Source organism: Hemiscyllium ocellatum, chromosome 20 (assembly GCF_020745735.1).
Source record: "Hemiscyllium ocellatum isolate sHemOce1 chromosome 20, sHemOce1.pat.X.cur, whole genome shotgun sequence".
Classification (NCBI taxonomy): Eukaryota; Metazoa; Chordata; class Chondrichthyes; order Orectolobiformes; family Hemiscylliidae; genus Hemiscyllium; species Hemiscyllium ocellatum.
Genome location: NC_083420.1, coordinates 37107932 through 37128225, shown reverse-complemented (window position 1 = coordinate 37128225; position 20294 = coordinate 37107932). Strand labels below are relative to the sequence as shown.

Here is a 20294-nt window from a genome sequence, read left to right as displayed (position 1 = left end):
CCTGTGAAGCGCTTCTGTGATCTTTCCTCCAGCATTTGTAGTGGTTTGAAGCTGCCGCTTCCGATTGTCAGTTCCAGCTGTCCGCTGCAGTGGTCGGTATATTGGGTCCAGGTCGATGTGCTTATTGATTGAATCTGTGGATGAGTGCCATGCCTCTAGGAATTCCCTGGCTGTTCTCTATTTGGCTTGTCCTATAATGGTAGTGTTGTCCCAGTCAAATTCATGTTGCTTGTCATCTGCGTGTGTGGCTACTAAGGATAGTTGGTCGTGTCGTTTCATGGCTAGTTGGTGTTCATGGATGTGGATCGTTAGCTGTCTTCTTGTTTGTCCTATGTAGTGTTTTGTGCAGTCCTTGCATGGGATTTTGTACACTACATTGGTTTTGCTCATGCTGGGTATTGGGTCCTTCGTTCTGGTGAGTTGTTATCTGAGAGTGGCTGTTCGTTTGTGTGCTGTTATGAGTCCTAGTGGTCGCAGTAGTCTGGCTGTCAGTTCGGAAATGCTCTCGATGTATGATAGTGTGGCTAGTCCTCGTTCCGTTGTCTTTCCCTTAGGCTTCTGTTGATGAAATTGTGTGGGTATCCATTTTTGCGAATGCATTGTACAGGTGTTCTTCTTCCTATTTTTGTAGTTCTGGTGTACTGCAGTGTGTTGTGGCACTTTTGAATAGTGTCTTGATGCAACTTCTTTTGTGTGTGTTGGGGTGGGTGCTTTCGTAGTTTAGGACTTGGTCTATGTGTGTGGCTTTCCTGTATACCTTTGTGGTGAATTCTCCATTTAGTGTTCTCTGTACCAACAGGACAAACAGGAAGAATATAGATTGAGATAGATAGATTCTTGATTCTTGATTGAAAGGGGAATCAAAGGTTATGGGGAAAATCAAGAGAGTGGAAGTGAAAAATGTTGGATCAGCTGTAGTCTCAACAGCACCATGCCCAGTTGCAGTAAGACTTCCCTACTTTTATACTACAACCCCCTTGAAATAATGTCCAACATTCCAGTAACCTTTGTGATTTCTTGCTGCAACCATGTGCTGGCTTTCTCTGTTTCACATATAAGTACCCCCAACTCCCTTTGTGTTCCAGCTTTCTGCAGCTTTTCACAACTTAATAATATTCTGTTCTCCCTTCCAAAATGAAAAAGTATTTATATATGGAGCCAGGGGAACGGCTGAAGTGTTAAATGAATACTTTACCTCTGTTTACAGAGCAATGAGATGCTACCCAAGCCATGGTGATAGAGGAGGAAGCTCAGTCGCTAGAAGGGCTCCAAACTGATGAGGTTGTGGTACTAGATAGGCAGTCACCAGAACTAGATGAGATACATCCAAAAGTACTGAACAAATGAGAGGAAATTGCACAAACATTGACAATAATCTCTCAATTTTCCTTAGACTTATGGGTGGTGCCACAGGGCTGGAGAATTGCAAATGTAGCATACTTATTTTAAAACGGTTGTCAGGATGTGCCCAGCAATTACAGACCAGTCAGTTTAACGTCGATTGTGTCGAAACCTCTTGAAACAATTACTTGGGATGGAATTAAGATTCACATGGAGAAATGAACATTAACAAGGAAGACCGAGCAAGGGATTTTCTGAAGAAAAATTATGTCTAACTAAATTGCTGGAGTTTTTTTGCAAAGGTAACAGAGAGTGTTCATGGGGGCAATGCTATTGATGGGTATATATGGACTTCGAAAGGTAGTTGACATAGTGCAAAACAACAGTCTTGAGGGAAGTTAAATCTCAGTAATAAAAGGGACAGTAGCAACATGGATACAAGATTGGCTGAGTGATAGGAAACAAAGAGTTACGGTTAATCGATTATTTTTGTGCTGGAGGAAGGTTTGTAAAGGAGTTCTTCAGAGATTGGTTTTGGGACCCTTGCTTTTCCTGATAAATATTATTGATGTCAACTTTGCTGTGCAGGGGACAAGATCGACCTTTGCGAATTATACTGATTGGATAATGGATCATAGCCATAAATTACATACAGACATAATCAATGTTTAACACAGGTTTCTTTTGTTATGGACTAGGCCAGACCATCAGAACATTCTTAAGCAGGCAGCCCAGACTAGAACTTAGCAATTTGTTTTGGTAAGTGTACACTGAAAATTACCTGGAGTAAGGTAGCTAGGTTGAGTGCCAGGCTTTAAAATAGACAAAAATTTATTCACAAGGTTACACAATGAAACACAAAGAACAGCACTCAGTCTATCCAAACTGAACTTAATTATAATGTCTGAATATACACAACAGTCCTAATAAGCAAACCCTCTTGAAATACAGTTAAAAAAAGGAACAGATGCTTAGAGATTGAAGTTAGAAGGGAAGAAAGAGAGAGAGTTTGCTCACTGTTGAACTCCCAACTAATTCTGGACTGAACTAAACTGCTTAGCTAGGGAGCTGACCACTCTCTTTTTATTATACAGGTCACTTCTAAAACATGACCACTTTGGCCTGATGTCTGATCTGTTTACGTATAAACAAAAAGGTCTCTTTATACCCTTTAACCTCTGTACCAAACCAGACTAATCGGAACCGGGAGCGGTTTATTATCCCTCTGAAAAAAAACAAGGACATAGTATCGTTGAGAAAAGGAAGAGCTTTTAGAAAAAAAGAAACTAGCTTTGTGATACTTTGTTTAAAAAGCGGGGCCATACACAAGCCTAAGATGACTCAAAAAGAAAATTCTAAGACTGTAATTCAGGGACTGGAAAATTTGTGTGTGTATTTCCTCAGTCCTGTGAGAGAGCATGTAATTGTACACTTGGAAAGTGTCAAGGAACTTCAGAAAGAGACACTTCAAAAGGAAGAAATGCATGGACAAACTAAATTGTAATCTGTTGTGGTTGCAGAGTTAATGGAAGCCAATTACCCCCTCAGCCGAAAACATCTCCTGAGAGTTACAGAGCAGCAGCCTGTGGATGTTATGTAAAGTAAAAGAAAGCAGTGTATTGTGAAAGCAATGTTGCATTTTCCCCTTCCAGGAATGCATATGAGAGATGTTAAAAGATTAATACCCCAGGTTGGTGTGTGCTAGTCTGCTATTCTAGTCCAATGTATTGTGTGCTGTAATGCTCACAATTGCACATAAAAAGTCACTCTCTTTGGCTGATTGCTAGGAGCAAGTCAAAAGTCAGTAAATCCACAATCAAAAAAGAAACAAGACAACTCCCATCAACAAACTGGAAGAACCAAGAATCTCCAGACCAGGTGATTAACCACCGAGGTCAGCACTACTGGAACCACTCAACTTCAATGTTTCACCATTTACTTTTCATAGACAAGCTAAAGACTGATTTGTTTTTTAAAAGACTTATACACAGATTAGGAATGAGGAGTGAGAAAATATATATGCGCAACGTATCCTATTTTTCTTCCCCCTGCTGTAGTAACTAATAAAATAATTCTTTCTTTAACCCAAAAAAGCCAGGTTAAAACAATATCCACAAGAGAAGGAATACCTTGTGTTAATACCTTGTTTGCAATCAACAAAAATGACAAGGGAGTTGAATAAAGAAGTGGAGCCTGTTTTTCCCTCCTCATCCAGTAATATAACATTTGGGGTTGTCCCCTCCAGCATCATAACTTCTGCCTGACGCCTGGTCATAACAATGCAAAGCTTGGACGCATTATAAACTATGAGGAGCGCATTGTAAACTTCAAAAAGACAAGTTGGTAGAATGGGCTGACAGGTAGCATGATGTTCAATGAGGAGAACTGTGAGGTGACTCATTTGGTACAAAGATCCTGGAGAGACAGTATAAAGTACAGGGCACAACCCCCTACAGGGTGTGCAGGAGACAAGAGATCTTGGTGTAAATGTGCTTAAGTCACAAAAGGAGACAGAACAGATTCACTCAGCAATTAATAAAACATACACTATTAGTGAGTTTTGAGAAGATTTGTAGCTCAGGTTGGGGCTCTGGATGTAAGTTTGCTCACTGAGCTGGAAGGTTTATTTTCAATGAAAGAAAAACCTTCCAGATTAGTGAGCAAACTTACATTTAGAACATATAGCATCTTAGGTTTTATTAGCAGGGCATAGAAGAGAGGAGCAAGGAGGTTATACCAAACTTGTAAAGCACACTCATTAGACATAGCCATTGAAGTATTGTGTACAGTCCTGAGCACCATAGTTTTGACCATAAGTAGGTGCTTTAGGAAGCATGTAAACAATTGGAGGGAGTGCAAGAAAAGTTTACAAGAATGATTCCAAGAATGAGAGACTCAGTTATGCTGAAAGTTTGGGAAAGATGGGACTAGTTCCCTGGGGAAGAGAAAAAGTTAAGAGATTTTATAGCAGTTTTTCAAAATCATGAGGGGTCTGGACAGAGTTAATAGGGAGTGAGTTTTCTCTCATAAAAAGATTGAGAGTGAGAGGGCACACATTTAAGGTAATTGGCAAAAGAAACAAATGTGATGCAGCAAAACAAACTTTTTCACAAAGAGACCAGTTAGGGTCTCAACAAACATCGTTGAAGCATGGTGGAGACAGGTACAACTGAAGTATTCATGATGGTATGAGATGATTATTTAAATAGAAATTTTTTTAGCTTATGGGGAAAAGGCAAGATAATAGTGCTGAGCCTTAATACTCGTTTAGAGAAGTGGTGCAGAGACAAAAGGATAACATCTTCCTCTGGACCATAACAACTCTGTGAATGGACTGTTAAACATTAGGATGTGTGGAGTGTGTGGGACATGTGTGCGTGGGGACATGTGTCTGCGGTGTAGCAGGTGGTGATATGCAATGTGGGCTAAATGGCCTAACATTTAACACAACTGGGACAAATGTCCTTGAGCACTGAGGAGTGCCTTTTAACCAGCCTACCTCAGCAGGCTCTGTGACCAGCACCAAATGTTTCAAGATGTGTACGTCATGTGTTGCATGCACATGTGCAGGAAGTGTTGTGGTGTGCGGGGCCTGTCTGTGTGCAGCGTGTGGTGTATGGGGAATGGCATGTGGTGCGTATGTGTGCGCGGGCGGTGGTGTGTGCATCTGTGCATGTGGGATCAGAACACGCATGATGTGTATGACAAAACTAAGTACACCTGTTTGAACCCCATTCCTGCTGCTGCAGCAAGTCGAGAAAGGACTTGTCCTCTTGATAAAGCATGACAAACTGAAAACTGCAAAACTTTGGGAGCGAGAAACAGAGCCATAGACTCAACATTCCACACATTCATCTGATGCAGAACAGTATTTCAATAAAGCCAATTTAATATGCTAAAACAGGACATATGGGTTACAGGAAATCATGAAAAGACTACAGGGTTCTGAGCCAAAATCATATTGAGAAATTATGTCCAGTCTGGTCACTGAGTTAAAACAAAGACATTAAGACCTGGAAAGAATGAAAAGAACAACTCAGTTGTCACTAATTATGAGCAAACATTTGAAAAATCTCAGGCAATTCTATTCCAAAGAGAAAGGCAACCTTCAGAGACATAAAAGATAATTTTAGAGAAAAGGAAAATCCTGAAAATGACTAAACTAAATTGTGAGATTCTAAAGGGGTTCAAACTCTTAAAGAAGAAAACCAAAACCAATATCTAAGATTTCTTCAAAGTATGGTCAACACACCAAATGGATTTCCAGATTAATGAATGGATTTCCAGATTAATGAATGGATACGAAAACCCCAAGGACCATTAATAACAGCTGGATTTTACAACAGGGGCTTTTCAAGTTATTCCAACTAGATAAAGAATTAGGGTTAATCATTCCTCCTAAAATTATCTTATGATATGCAATATAATCAAACAATACATTTATGACTTTACAGTACGTTCTGGGATATGCAGTGATTGGATGTTAGATATCTGTTATAGAATTGAACATTATGAAAACAGACCTCATCCATTCTGACCAGATATCCTAAATTAATATAATCCCATTTGCCAGCATTTGGCCCATATCCCTCGAAACCATTCCTATTCATGTATCCATACAGATGCCTTTTAATTGTTGTAATTCCGAGCCTCCACCACCTTCTCTGGCAGTTCATGCCATACACGCACCACTCTATCGTGAAGAAGTTGCCCCTTATGTCCCTTTTAAATCTTTACCCTCCTATCTTAAAGCTTTGCCCTCTAGTTTTGGACTCTCCTACCCTTGCAAAAAGCCTTGGTTATTTATCCTATCCATGGCCCTCATGATTTTATAAACTTCTATAATGTCACCTGTCAGCCTCCCATACTCCAGGGAAAACAGCCCCATCCTATTCAGCCTCTCCCAGCAGCTCAATCCCTCCAACCCCAGAAACATCCTTGTACATCTTTTTATGCAATCTTTGAAGTTGAACAACATTTTCCCATAGCAACTGATGCGACTACTGGACAAGTTATATCCCAGAATAAAATCTAGCTTGATTGATCATAACTTTTAGTTATTTTTTGAACTTCAATGTGGTGGTCTTTCAATGAAATACAAGCAGACCAGACAATAAAACAGAACTTTATAATGCAAAAGAAAGAAACATAAAATAAAACAAACCAATAATACTAATAATTATAATTAATAACAGTTGAAAGGATTTTAAACTTGCGCCAAAACAAAACATTAACTATCCAACACCATAACTTTATAGTTCATCAAAATCCAGAGATATTTCCATTCCCTCTCAAATCATTAGGTTAGTTCAACTGCTTCTTTCTGTTTCTAGTTCTGCAAAGCCTTTATCTTTGACTCCCACAACTGAGATCTTAGACTTTCTCAGCTTTGAAGAAACAATATAGATTTCTCACCAAACACTGCTTGTCTGAAAGTTTCACAAATTGAAACCCTTACAATGAAGTAATGTATTCTTTTAACTGCTCTGAACAAACTCCTTTCTCCAAGAGAGACTATTCTTACATTTGATTTCAGTTAGGTCTTTTTCAAACTGAATTCAGAAGCTTTTGACTACCTGTGTTTTAAATTGTGAATCCTTGCTTCTGCTAAGCTTGTAGCTTAACTTCCCCCCTCCCCCTTTCTGGTTTGTAAACTTTCACAATAAAAACAAACTTCCATTAACAATCCAGAAGTTCTTCAGTCATTTGCACGCAGAAATATCTTCTGAAAAGACTGATCTAGTCTATCATTACACTACTTTATAAAAAGAGTCCAATACCCAGATGCCACAATTTGAAATCTAAACTAAAAAAAAATTGCTATTAATATAGGTAAAATACATTTTACATCACAAATCCCACAAACATTCAATTTCCATTTTCAGAAAGGTTGCACTAGTTAAGGCTTTAAAAATGTAACGTTGGAGAGTTCTAGTTTACAGAAACTTCACTGTTTAGAAGGTCCAGCATCCTCTGACATCCTGACTTGGACGTTATTATCATTCCTTCAAACTCGCTAAGTGAAAATCCTGGAATTTCCTTTTTTTATATAAATATTTTTATTGCAAAAAAGATTTTAGGTTTCTTTTACAAAGTTATAAACCTAGTCCAAAGTAGTATGACCACTGTACAATATAATAGCAACAACAAAACAAGAAGAAAAATCAAATTACTAATCTACTTCCCAAACTACCAAAAAAATCTATAAAAACTATCGTTCAATCAATAACCAATAAGAAAGAAGAAACAAAAAATAAACACACAAAATAAAATTATACCATTAAGTTATATTCAATTAAATTACTACACTCAGCATACTTTCATCAGACCTCCTCAACACTGGGAGCAAGAGTGAGTAGACACGTATTTATACGGAATTCTTCCTCTCAGGGGCCCCCAAACCGACAGGCACAGTCCCCACAGCTAGACAAAGGTCCTAGTTATATCCAATACGTCTACTTAATATAGTTCAAAAAGGGCCGCCATGTTCTATAGAACAATTCCGTTTTCTGGTGCACCATACTCGTAAGGAAGTTCAGGGGGATGTGTTCTATAACTATCCTATGCCAGATCGAGAGTCCTGGGGGATTTTCCGATAGCCAGCTCATTAAAATGTTTTTCCTCTCGCAGGAAGAAAGAACAGTAAACAGTTTCTTCATATATATATCCAAGGAAAGAAGATTTGGAAAACCCAAAAGGAGGGACCCCGGATCCAACCCAATCTCGATTCCCAAAACCTTTGGCAAAGCACTCGCTACGTCATCCCAATACCAGCGGATCTTGTGGCATGTCCATGAACAATGACTGACAGTACCAACCTCCATCTTACACTTGGGGCACATTGCGAACACTCTTGTCTTAAACTTCAGAAGCCATTCTGGTGTCAGGTGAACCCTATGGAGTACCTTCCATTGAATAGCTTGAGTCCTATTACAAATAGAGATCTTCCTAACATTTTCCCAAATATCCTCCCACATCTTTGAGGAGATTTTCACCCCTAATTCTTGAGTCCGGCGTTTATATAGTCATTCCATGTCCTTTGACACATTACTACCAAATAAATGATACAGAGTGCTAACCAAGGGGGCGCCCGCGGACTGGAGGACTCTCCTCTCCATTTGTAAAGCTAACTATCAATGTAGTCTTTTTTTGTACGAAGTCTCTAACTTGGAAATAGTGAAAGAGATCCTTCCTAGGTAGCCCAAACTTCTGACCCAGCTGTTCAAAGGACATCATGACCTCCCAATCAAATAGGTCTCCCAAACAGGAGATTCCTCTGGACTCCCAAAGCTTAAAGCCAGAGTCCATCAAACCTGGCTGAAATCCCAACATTCCCATTATAGGAGTGAAAGGGGTTTTTTTTTGTAAATTGTCTTCACCCTGCCACATCATCCTCCAAGCATTGACTCTGTTTAGGACAATCGGACATTTACAGTAATCTGTAACAGTTCTCATCTTGTCCATAAACAATAGGTTAATACGGGGCATTTTGTCTGAGAGGCCTCGATATCCAATCAGACTGATCGTGGATCACGAGGGGCCCAATCAGCCACATAGGATAAGAAGGAACTCGGTACTTCCTGAAGTCCGGAAAATCTAGACCACTCACCCACCCCCACCACTTTCTTGAGAAAGCTGCAATTTATCCAGCTTAATAAGAGGCCACCTATGATGCCAAATAAAAGATTTGAGCCAGCTTGTAAAGCCTTGGCGAAACCAAAGGGAGCATTCTCATAGGATATAATAAACAAGGAAGAACATTCATCTTGACCAAAGCTATTCTGCCCAGCCAAGATACCAGAAGATTTTCCCAGTGCTGAAGGTCCTGCCTAAGTTTCTCTGACAACTGTGCATAATTGGCTTTATATAACTGATCAAAAACGGGGTAATAAAAATGCTTAAGTACAAGAAAACCTCCCTGTGACCACTGAAAGAGGAAATGGATTCTATCCCCAAAGTTGGACATATTGGTAAGATACCCCCAGAGGCATGGCCTCTAATTTCATGAAATTAATTTTGTACCCTGAAAACACACCAAATAAATTAATCACTTATATTAAGCGGGGCACGGATGTTATTGGATCAATTAAAAAGAGGACATCATCCGCATGAAGAGTAATTTTATGCTTGCCTGGTCCTACCTCCGGGGCCGTTATATTGGATCTGTCTGAATGGTTTCCATCAGTGGCTCGATCACCAGTGTAAATAATAGTGGCAAAACAGGGCACCCTTGACGACAGCCTCTGCCAACACTAAAACTATCTGATCTTATACCATTAGTGAGCACCGCTGCTTTCGGGCCACTATACAGCACTGCCACCCATTTTGCAAAAACCTCTCCAAGACCAGACCGTTCCATGACATAAAGAGGTATGGCCATTCCACTCGATCAAACGCTTTCTCTGCATTTAGGGAAACTACCAAACCTGATATCACTCTTTGCTGACATACGCGAATCATATTTAATACTCTTCTAATATTATTGGTAGACGTATGACCCTTAATAAACTCTGTCTGGTCCTCCTTTACAATAAACGGCAATACCCTCTCCAGCCTTAATGCCAGTATTTTTGACAGGATTTTGAAATCCACATTCAATAATGATGTAAGCTTGTATGAAGTACAATGTTCTGGGGCTTTCCCTTTCTTAAGGATTAGACAGATATTTGCTTCTCTCAGAGAGAATGGGAGGCTACCCTGACTGAATGAATAATTGTACATATCCAAAAGTGGCCCAGCCACTTTGTCTATAAACTCCTTACAGAACTCACTTTGAAATTCATCTCGCCCGGGCGCTTTACCACCCTGGAGCAGCCTCACCACCTCCTGCACTTCCTGAATTGTCAAGGGGGCACTCAAAAAGGACACTTGTTCCGAGGTTATACCCGAAAGGTCCAAATTCTTAAAAAAGGACTGCATCTTCCTATTCTATCCTCACAGTCCTCCAACTGATACAGCTCAAAATAGAACTTTTTAAATGCTGCATTAATCTTTTTGGCATCACAAGTTAAAGTACCAGCACTCTCTCTAATACAAGTAATGGATTGGGGAGCATTCTTCTTTCTGCCCAAGTACGCTAAATACCTAGCCAGCTTATCACCATACTCAAATAGTCTCTGTTTTGCAAATAAGATCTCTCTCTTCGCTGTTTGGGTAAGTGCAACATTCAAAGTAACTCTGAGGTCTGTGATCCGCTGTAATTTAGTGATGGACGGCCTATCAAAATATGCTGACTCAGCTGCCTTCAGGCAAGCCTCGAGCAGACATTGCTGTTCACTGGTCTATTGTTTCTGGGTCAAACCCCGCGCATAGGCCTCGGTCTTGGCAGTCTCCCACAGCACCGATGGATTGCTGGCCATACCTGAGTTTATACCCCAAACAAATTTAAAATCCTTTGATAGGTATTCTATAAACTTACTATCTTTCAGGAGGAAAGGGTCCACAAGCCAGTGCCGGAAATCCAGTTCACCACCTCCGACCTTAACCTCCATGTATACTGCCGCGTGGTCAGAAACAGCTATATTCCCTATTTTGCAGGACAATACCAAGTTCAAAAAGGTTGATGGGGCAAAAACACATCAATTCTGGTATGACACTTATGTGGGTTAGAATAAAAGGTAAAATCTCTACCCTTGGGGTGAAGACATCTCCATACATCCACCAATCCCAACTCCCTGTTCGGGTCCACCAGTTGCCTAGATTATGGAAACATACCCACAGGACCTCTAGGCATCCTGTCCACCTGGGGGTCAATAATGCGGTTGAAATTTCCTCCTATAATTGTATGATGTGCCCCAAGGGCCATCAATCTGGAGAACTCATCTGTTACAAATTTAAAGAGATTGCCTGGGGGCAGTATACATTCAGAATCCCATACTCTTCCCCATGTATTAAAGCTTTAAGTATTATGAACCGCCCAGACTCATCCATTATTTGGCCTACCAGCTGAAATGGGAGCTTCTTCCGGATGAGAGTGGCCACTCCTCTACTTTTTGAGTTAAAAGATGAGAAAAACGCCTGGCCGAGTCCTCCTTGTTGCAGCTTCAAATGCTCCTTATCAGTTAAGTGTGTTTCCTGTAATAAGGCTACAACGACCTTCTCTTTTCTAAGACTTGACGATATCTTTTTTCTTTTAATTGGTTAGTGACTCCCTTTAACATTCCAGGTGCACCATTTAAATGAATGGCTAGCCATGATCATCCAAGCCCTCCCGGGAGGAATTACCCCACTCATAGCTTGCCAAGTAAAAACCATAAACAGTTCACATAGATTTAAAAACACAACTTTTAAAACTACTAAATCAAAACTGCTAACAACTACTTCTAAAAAAATAACAACATAAAACATGAGTAAAAGAGACTTTCCCCCTTGTCCACATGGGGCATGCCTACCACCCAACAAACCCACCATGACTCCTTCTAGCTAGAGCCATGCCCCTACCCCATACACCACAAAGTAAGAAAAACAAATAGCAATATCTTATGACAAGAAACTTAAGTGGGCACCCAACCCATCCCTTCCACACTGTAACCCTAGGCACTCCTGGCAGAACAACAACATAAAAAAATGGAAAAATTATATAAAATTATAATCCTGACACATATTAAAAGGAAAAGCAAAATTACCCCCCAAAAAACCAAGTAAATCAGGCAAATTACAGACCAAAACAAAAAAGAAGGAAAAAGGGTCGGGGGGGGAGGAGGAGCACAGTAAAGTAATTGTCCAGATAATTCAGGCCAATCAGTCTATTTTAAAGCATCCAAGAAGTCCTTTGCCTTTTCTAGCGAACCAAAACTAAACACAGACCGTCCATGGCTTAAACGCAGTATCACTGGGTATCTCATAGAATACTGAATATTCAGGTCCCTCAGACATTTCTTTATCTCATCAAAGGCCTTCCTCTTGTGAATCACGACCGTGTAAAAGTCCTGAAAAAACATAATTTTTGATCCCTTGTATGCCATAGCCTGGGGATCCTTCCCCAGTTCTCTAAAGGCTTCCACCATGGAAGGATCCAGTCATATAGAGGTTTAGTGTTGCACTGAACCTCATAGCCATTAGGAGAGGATGGCATCTCACTCCTGACCTCCCACGTCCCCTCCAGCTTCTGATACAGTTCAATTCATGTTCAGGGAAACTGCACCTCACTCATGGCCAGAAACCTCTGGGCCTCCTGAGCACCCCACGTATCCTGAGATGCCCAAAGGCTGCGACTCTCCTAGCTGGATGGTACTCATTCTCCATGGGGCTGCTCCTGGACTTGTCATTGGTCCTGCTCCTCCTGCATCATCTTCACCTTCTTAGGTAGGCAGACACAGCATTCAACATACCAACGGTTGCATTAATCTCTGTTGAATGATCTAATTTGGGCAATAAAGAATGAAAGAATTTCTTAAATTTCCAAACAGTCACCAATGGCTAACTTTGCAGTTGAGCACACTTTACTGTACAGTTGGAGATAATGGGGGACCATGTCTGTATTGGGTATCCTCACTCCACCTCAGCATGTACAGGAATCTGAAGGTGTCGCCCAATTAAGTGATGGCATGTCAGTAACAATGGGCTGCAGCATAACACCACCTCCGCAAATTACACCCAGATTAATCACTGAACCTGACACTGCATCCAGCACACACAACTGTGACACTTACACGACAGAGGAATAGTAAAACTTTTATGGCTCACACAGCACCCTTAGGAGTTGCACTAAAAGTGGTTTGCCTTAAGCCAACACTAGTCTTTTAGACCATCATTGCTAATGTTATTGATATACGCAGGCTCAATTTGCAAGTACCAATGGTATGTATTTAATCACCTCTGACAAGCATCTGAGTTCTAAGCATTCGAAATGGGCAATGTAATGATTGCAGATCCAATGTATGTGTTCAACAAATGGCAACTTCTTCCTTTTGTTCATTACATCAGTATCAAACAAATATGGATTCCACTCTTTCAACCTTCAAACTGGCACATACTCCACCCACACTGGGCACTGTTCCAGCCATTTTTCAAAAAAGCACTTTGCTCCTCAAGGAGGAATATTAAGGTTGGCAACACAGATCTTGCTGTCCACTGTCAACACCTGGTTGCCAGGTGCCACCAGCCAGGTAACCTTCATGTCCCTATGACCTAATACAAACCTGACAAACCATTTCAATACCCTCCAGCATCACACCATATTGATGCCTACCCTGTTCCTTTAAATTTCCCATGTGGAGATTATAGTGGTAGTCACAATCAATGATTCCCCTCCCATAACCAACAATGCTCTCCAATCCTGTTCAGAACACCCTGCATTTGACTTGAGAATCCCCTATCACTGTCCTTATCCCAACAACTTCATATGCTTCTGCTTTCACTCCAGTCTCAACCCCCCAAATCCTTCTATTAATGATCCCCAGAACCCTAACACTTCAGAAATATTAACAGGTGACATTCAGGGATGTATTCTCCTTGACCTGCGACTGACTCCAATGACTGCCCAACTGCTGTGTTTGCAACTTTCCAACTGACGATACGTGATTCTCCTGACTACCTGTGCTTGTTCTACAGGGCAGACTGCTGAACACTCCTGGCTTGCATTATGATAAACCCCCAGATCCTGATTGTACAAAATGGACATCTGACCATGACAGAGCCAAAGGACTTGGCCCATGATGGCTCCAACACATCTTGACAGACAGCAACATCTCCCTTGACTTACCTGAACACTAGTCCCAACCAGTTTCAGCCAGGTTTGTTTGGTTGAATGAACATCCTGCTGCACAGACAGCTGGCACATACTACATAGACATCCTCCTGTGCTGTACAGCCGGATGGCTCCTCCCCATGTGCAAAACATTCAAAGATATTCAACATAAATGAAAAGCAGCCTTTGTGCATTGCACTAAGGTGGCAACTAATGTGGGCAGCACGGTGGCTCAGTGGTTAGCACTGCTGCCTCACAGCACCAGGGTCCCAGGTTCGATTCCGGCCTCGGGTGACTGTGGGTTTCTTCCGGGTGCTCCGGTTTCCTCCCACAGTCCAAAGATGTGCAAGTCAGGTGAATTGGCCATGCTAAATTGCACATAGTGTCCGGTGCATTGGTTAGAGTGAAATGGGTCTGGGTGGGTTACTCTTTGGAGGGCCAGTGTGGACTGGTTGGGCCAAAGGGCCTGTTTCCAGGGAATCTAATCTAATCAGCCCTTAGAATGACAATAATGACAGGGCAAAAGTGAGGATTGCAGCTGCTGGAAATCAGAGTCTAGATGTGCTTTTCCAGCACCACTCCAATCTAGACTCTAACAATCTAGCTGGACTGTCAATATGTTAACAGACATGACAGGCCAATGATGCATTGCAAGGCAAGGGAAAGTATTGATCGCATAAAATGAGCGAGCACTAACAAAGCAAGGAAGCAGCTCTAAACTGCAACCTGTTCCAATGTGAAAGGGTCCCTTTCCAAGTGTACAAAGTACCCCTACTGTAGCCTTCTCAATGTTAGTTGCTGTTAAGTTCTGTTATGCACATCTGTGCTTTATAAATGGCCAGACAGTGTATCGGGGAAGTGTCATAATGGTTTGGCAGATGCCAGATACCACTGTCTATGAAAATAGCTGTGTGTGACTTGTGGCCACGAATCATAATCTAAGCAGTTACTGCTCAGTGTCCATCCAAAATGGAAATCATTTGGGCCAAGCAGTGAGCTGAATCTTCACGCATTCTTTGTTAGGTGTTCCAAATGTCAAACTTGATTGGCAAGTTGACTAAAATGGGAGGGTAAATATTAATAAGGCAAGTTATGGTGTTAACAGCGCATTTAACAAGCATTGCTCCCCAACAATTGGCATCTCAGAACTGCCTCATAAGAATCTCACCATGCTGCTTCTGAAAAGCATAAAAGACAAAGCAAGATGACCTTAATGGGCCTTGCCACTCATAATCCAATTCTGTCATACTTCTCACCATTGCTCCACGTCATTCACACCACTGTCAGATTCCATCCTGTAACACTCAATAATTTCACTAAAAATAATGTCTGACAAAGTTTTCTAAGCATTCCATTGTTGAATTCTAGATGGTAAATTGTAAAAGCATTTTTATTTTCTCCAGTTACCAAAAGGATAAAATAATTTTGATTCTCCAGCCTTAGAGAAGTCTGTTCTCAGAACGCTGGCTTTTTCTGTCATGAATAGATCACAAGTCTGCTCATTTGACCTCATCTTTGGTCCAAAACAATAAGCAGACCAATGCAACCCAGAAATGATCCACATCCTCATTACGAATCATTGAGCAGAGAATGGAAAATTCAAATACGGCCACGAATACAGAGGCACATTTAGATCTTACCTACAGAAGATGGATTATCTTGCTGACAGAATTTCTCATGTATTCACCCACTTTAACTTTTGACACAACCAGTGATTTTAAAATTTTGTACATATCAAAGAAGGAATAGTTCATGGCAGAACAGAAGTTTGCAATTAAGTTACAGCTTTATCATTTTTTGTGTGTAGTTCAATATGCAGCTCAATAAATAGACTGTAATCCTAAGAAGTAGACAAAAAAAAGACAAAAGAAAGAAACAGGACCAGAAGTAGATCATTTGGTCCCTTGAGCCTGCTCTGCCATTCAATATCACGACTGATCTGATTGCAAACTTCAGGACACTTTCCTGGCTACCCCCACGTAACCCATGAAAAGAATTGCAAAAATTAATAATTTATTGAGAAAAGAAATTCTTCAATATCTCTTGTTTAAAGGTAAACCTCTGATTTTGATACTGCATTTCTGACTTCTAGATCCCTCCACAAGAGGAAACATCCGCTCAATGTCTACCTGAAAATCGCCTTAGAACTTCATATGTTTCAGTCAAATCATCTCTCAAACCTATCAGAAATTGAAAGGATAAGTCAATTTGCTAATTTTTTGTCCTCATGATTTTTGAGATTGTAACACAATCAGCCAGCTGACCTCAGAATATGAGGAAGTCCTGCCTGACAGATATAAACAGGCGTGTCAGACATTCTGACAGCAGGCTCTGAGGGATCTGAATAAGTGTCAAGGACTCTCTACATGTAAATAAAGGGTGATGTGATGATGGGAATACCTACCTCTGTGGAGTTATTTCAATGATAACCTCTTTAGCAATCTGGTGAACATTATCTGAGCTGCACTCACTACAAGTAGATGCTCTGTAAATTTGGAGGCCAAAACTGTACACATATTCTAGGTATGATCCCACCAATGCCTTGTATAGGTGCAACACGACTTCCCTACTTGAACATTGCAACCTTTGCATTAAAGGGCAACATTCCAGTTGCTTCTCTAATATTTTGCCAGTCCTGCATGCTGACCTTTTGGATTCATGGACAAGGATACGCAGCTCCCCCAAACTGGAGCACACTGTAGTCTCCCTCTATTTAAATAATATTCTGCTTTTACATTCTTCCTATCAAAGTGGAGAACATTCCCACATTGTACTATATCCGATCATTTCTTCCCGCTGCGCACCCCCTCACCCCCATTCACACAACTCTATAAACTTTTGCAGACTTGTGTTCTCACAGCTTATAAATTTGGTTTCAATGCACTCTGTGCCTTCACCCAAGTCATCAGTATAAATCATAAATAGTTAAAGCCCCAGCACTGATCCCTTTGACAGTCCATCAATTAGTTTGTAAACCTGAAATGACTCATTTAACCTGTCTCTATGTTTCCTGTCAGGTAAACAATACCCCAGCATGCTTATGCTTACATTCAACAGCATGAATTATTATTTTAATTTGTTACCGTTTATGTGGCACCTTACTGAATACATCTTAGATATGCAAACGCACTACTGCTACTGGTTCCTCTTTATCCTGTATGTTACATCTGAAAGAACGTGACTCCAATTGTCAAAAAACACTACTTCCCTTTCACGAAGCCGTTCAATTTCTATATGTCCTGCTTCAGAATGTGAAGTCAGTCGCACACCTCCCAATCATGCTGTATAAATAGACTCATGCTGACAATATTCCTCACTTCTTCTGGGCATAATAACTAAGGTGATCCAATAGAAGCTCTTGAAATGACAGGTTTTTACATAACCAAGAGGTACACAATCTTTTTGTTGAATATGCCAATAATCAGAAGTAAATGATTTAAAATAATTGTTAAAACATATAGACAGGATATAAGAATTTCTTCACTAAGTTATTGGGATCTGGAATGCTGTATTTGAAAAGATGATGGAACTGTTTCCGTAAATAATTTTAACAGAGAGTTGGACAAGATACTTGTGGCTGAAGAACTTAAATTCAAGGATGTAGAATTAAGCATGACTGTACTTTGAAAGAGCATGCACAGATACAACAAATTGATTGGCTACCTCCAGTTCTATAAGTTTCAATGATTATAAACCAGAATGCCAAGCAAACAAACAAAACATGAGGTCAGAATAATAAAGAACAACAATGGGAAAGAGGTCTGCACATAAACACTGAAATACATGCAATGAATGAGAAAGATTAATTCCAACAACAAGCAATGAACATTTGAATGATGGGGATCAAAGAATCACAGATAGAGTCGTAGAAATGCACAGCGTGGAAAGATATCCTAAATTAATCTAGTCCCATTTGCCAGCATTTGGCCCATATTCCTCTAAACTCTTCCCATTTATATACACATCAGATACCTTTTAAATGTTGTAATTGTACCAGCCTCCACCAATTCCTTTGGCAGTACATTCCATACACACATTACCCTCTGCGTGAAAATGTTGCCCCTTAGGTCCCTTTTATATCTATCCCCTCTCACCCTAAACCTATGCTCTCTAGTTTTGGACACCCCACCCCAGGAAAAAGACTTTATCTATTTATCTTACCCATGCCCCTCATGATTTTATAAACCTCTATAAAGTCACCCCTCAGCCTCTGAGGTTCCAGGAAAAACAGCCCCAGCCTATTCAGCCTCTCCCTGAGGCTCAAGCCCTCCAACCCTGGCAACATCCTTGTAAATCTTTTCTGAACCTTTTCATGTTTCACAACATCCTTCCGATAGGAGGGAGACCAGAAATTAATTGGCCAAAGACAAAATAGGTGACAGAACAGGTATGGAAAAGGGATCTGGGTAAGGTGCAAAGAGAGTTGTCAACTTGCCATCTTTCACCCAAATTAAATTTCAAATTATCCTCAACACATCACCAAATACAGGTAAGTCACAACATATTGATGAAGAAAACAATTAGAGGTAGATGTTGTTTGATGATTTGATGCCAATCACGGGTTATTTTTAGTTGTCAAACCAGACACGCGTGGTTTGAGACTGACACAGTTGGAATGAATTAAAAATCACACAATACCAGGTTATAGTCCAACAGATTTATTTGGAAGCACTGTTTCATCACCTATAATGTGATGTTGTGTGTTTTTTAACTTTGTCCACCTGTGGGAAAAGATCTGTCATCCTACTAACCAATAATAGGCCCACAAAAGCAAACTTGGCCAAACTGTACCAAAAACACCCAGAATGCCTCAGCAGGGACCAAGCAGGCTGACAAGCAAAACTAGACAGCACTTGCAGACAGGGGAATATACTTCAAGCACCCACTAACAATAACAGAGCATCATCGCTATCCAAAAGCTCCGAGGGCAGTTTTACAACCCAGCAATACCAAAGCCACACAAAGAACAGGTCAGACAGCGATGCACCACCAAAAGCATTGCTCCCAGGACAGGACAATGGAAGCACCTCATCACTTCAGAGGAGACATTAGCACCTACCTGCTAAGAAGAATGGAAGTTCCGAACCCATTGGTACTGTCAGGATGTTGCTTTGTGTAGAGCATTAGGACATTCCTCTGATAACTGTTTTCCGATTAGCATCATTGTAACTAAATTACTCCATTTCTAGATACATTCCAAATACATTGTATTTTCCCCATTTCTAATTCATCTCATTGTACAGGGTAATTATAAAATCTGGCTTCTTCCTCAGATCGAGGAAGAGAAATTCTGATCTACCTGTACAGACTGTCAGTTCTGTGTCAGCCTAGTTAACTTCTCTTCCAGCTATATCACTTGTAATAAACAGCATATCAATTTCACCCAATCTGGTTTTGTGGTCTCTATTGGGCAAATTTCTCTGACACTACCCCAGTCCACACCAGCTCCTCCACATTAGTTTTAAATAGAATTAGTTTTCAACATTTCATCAGGAAATTGGTTGAAAATTCAATCTATCTAGGAAGAAGGTAAAAAAAATTGTGATTTATTTAACAGGATGCTGATTAATAATAACATAACATAACATTTTGTTATCAAATGAAATAATGCTTGCATAAATGGGTGTCTTTGCTCTAAACACAAAACAATACTTGGATCGATCTGATCATTGTTCTTTAAGGAGACTATGCAAGGGGCAATACAATTTGCACACTGTTAATTTCCAAGGGCATGTGAAATTCTCTCACAATTTTAAAGCTGAAATATTTGCCCTAAATCTACCATTCCTGGATTGGTTTCTGAATGCATTTAAACCAATTTTCCATTGTCTGACCTCAGGAGTTAATCTATGATGAGGCAAGGAAATTACTGTGACATATTACATTGATACTGTAGAAGAGAAACTATATAGTGGAGATTGCCAAGCACTTAGATAATGAATACTGTCATTTCACCCAACCCACTCACGGCAAAAGGAAGTTTTCAAACAATGTTTTGTTTTGTAATGCTTCTGTGAAATGCTACATAAAATACATTGTTGTTTTTACTGAAAATCACCATGTGACAAAGAGTCACATAAGTGCAGAAATGGAATAGTTCACTTTGTGAACTTGAAGTGGGTTAAGGAACTGATACAGAAAAGATAATTTTACAAAGGAATGGTATATTCATGCCACACTCCCTACAGAAAGTGGTTTCCAAACCATCATGTTACTAGCAGCAAACCACAACATACTTTGTCCAGCACAGAACAGACATCAAAAA

At 40.4% G+C, this 20294-nt stretch overlaps 1 protein-coding gene across 1 annotated transcript in view; it reads right to left on the bottom strand.

The window, feature by feature from the left end:
- The window catches only part of LOC132825603 (probable helicase with zinc finger domain), a 275845-nt gene that overhangs the window by 106402 nt on the left and 149149 nt on the right, over positions 1–20294 (bottom strand). The window lies entirely within an intron of this gene.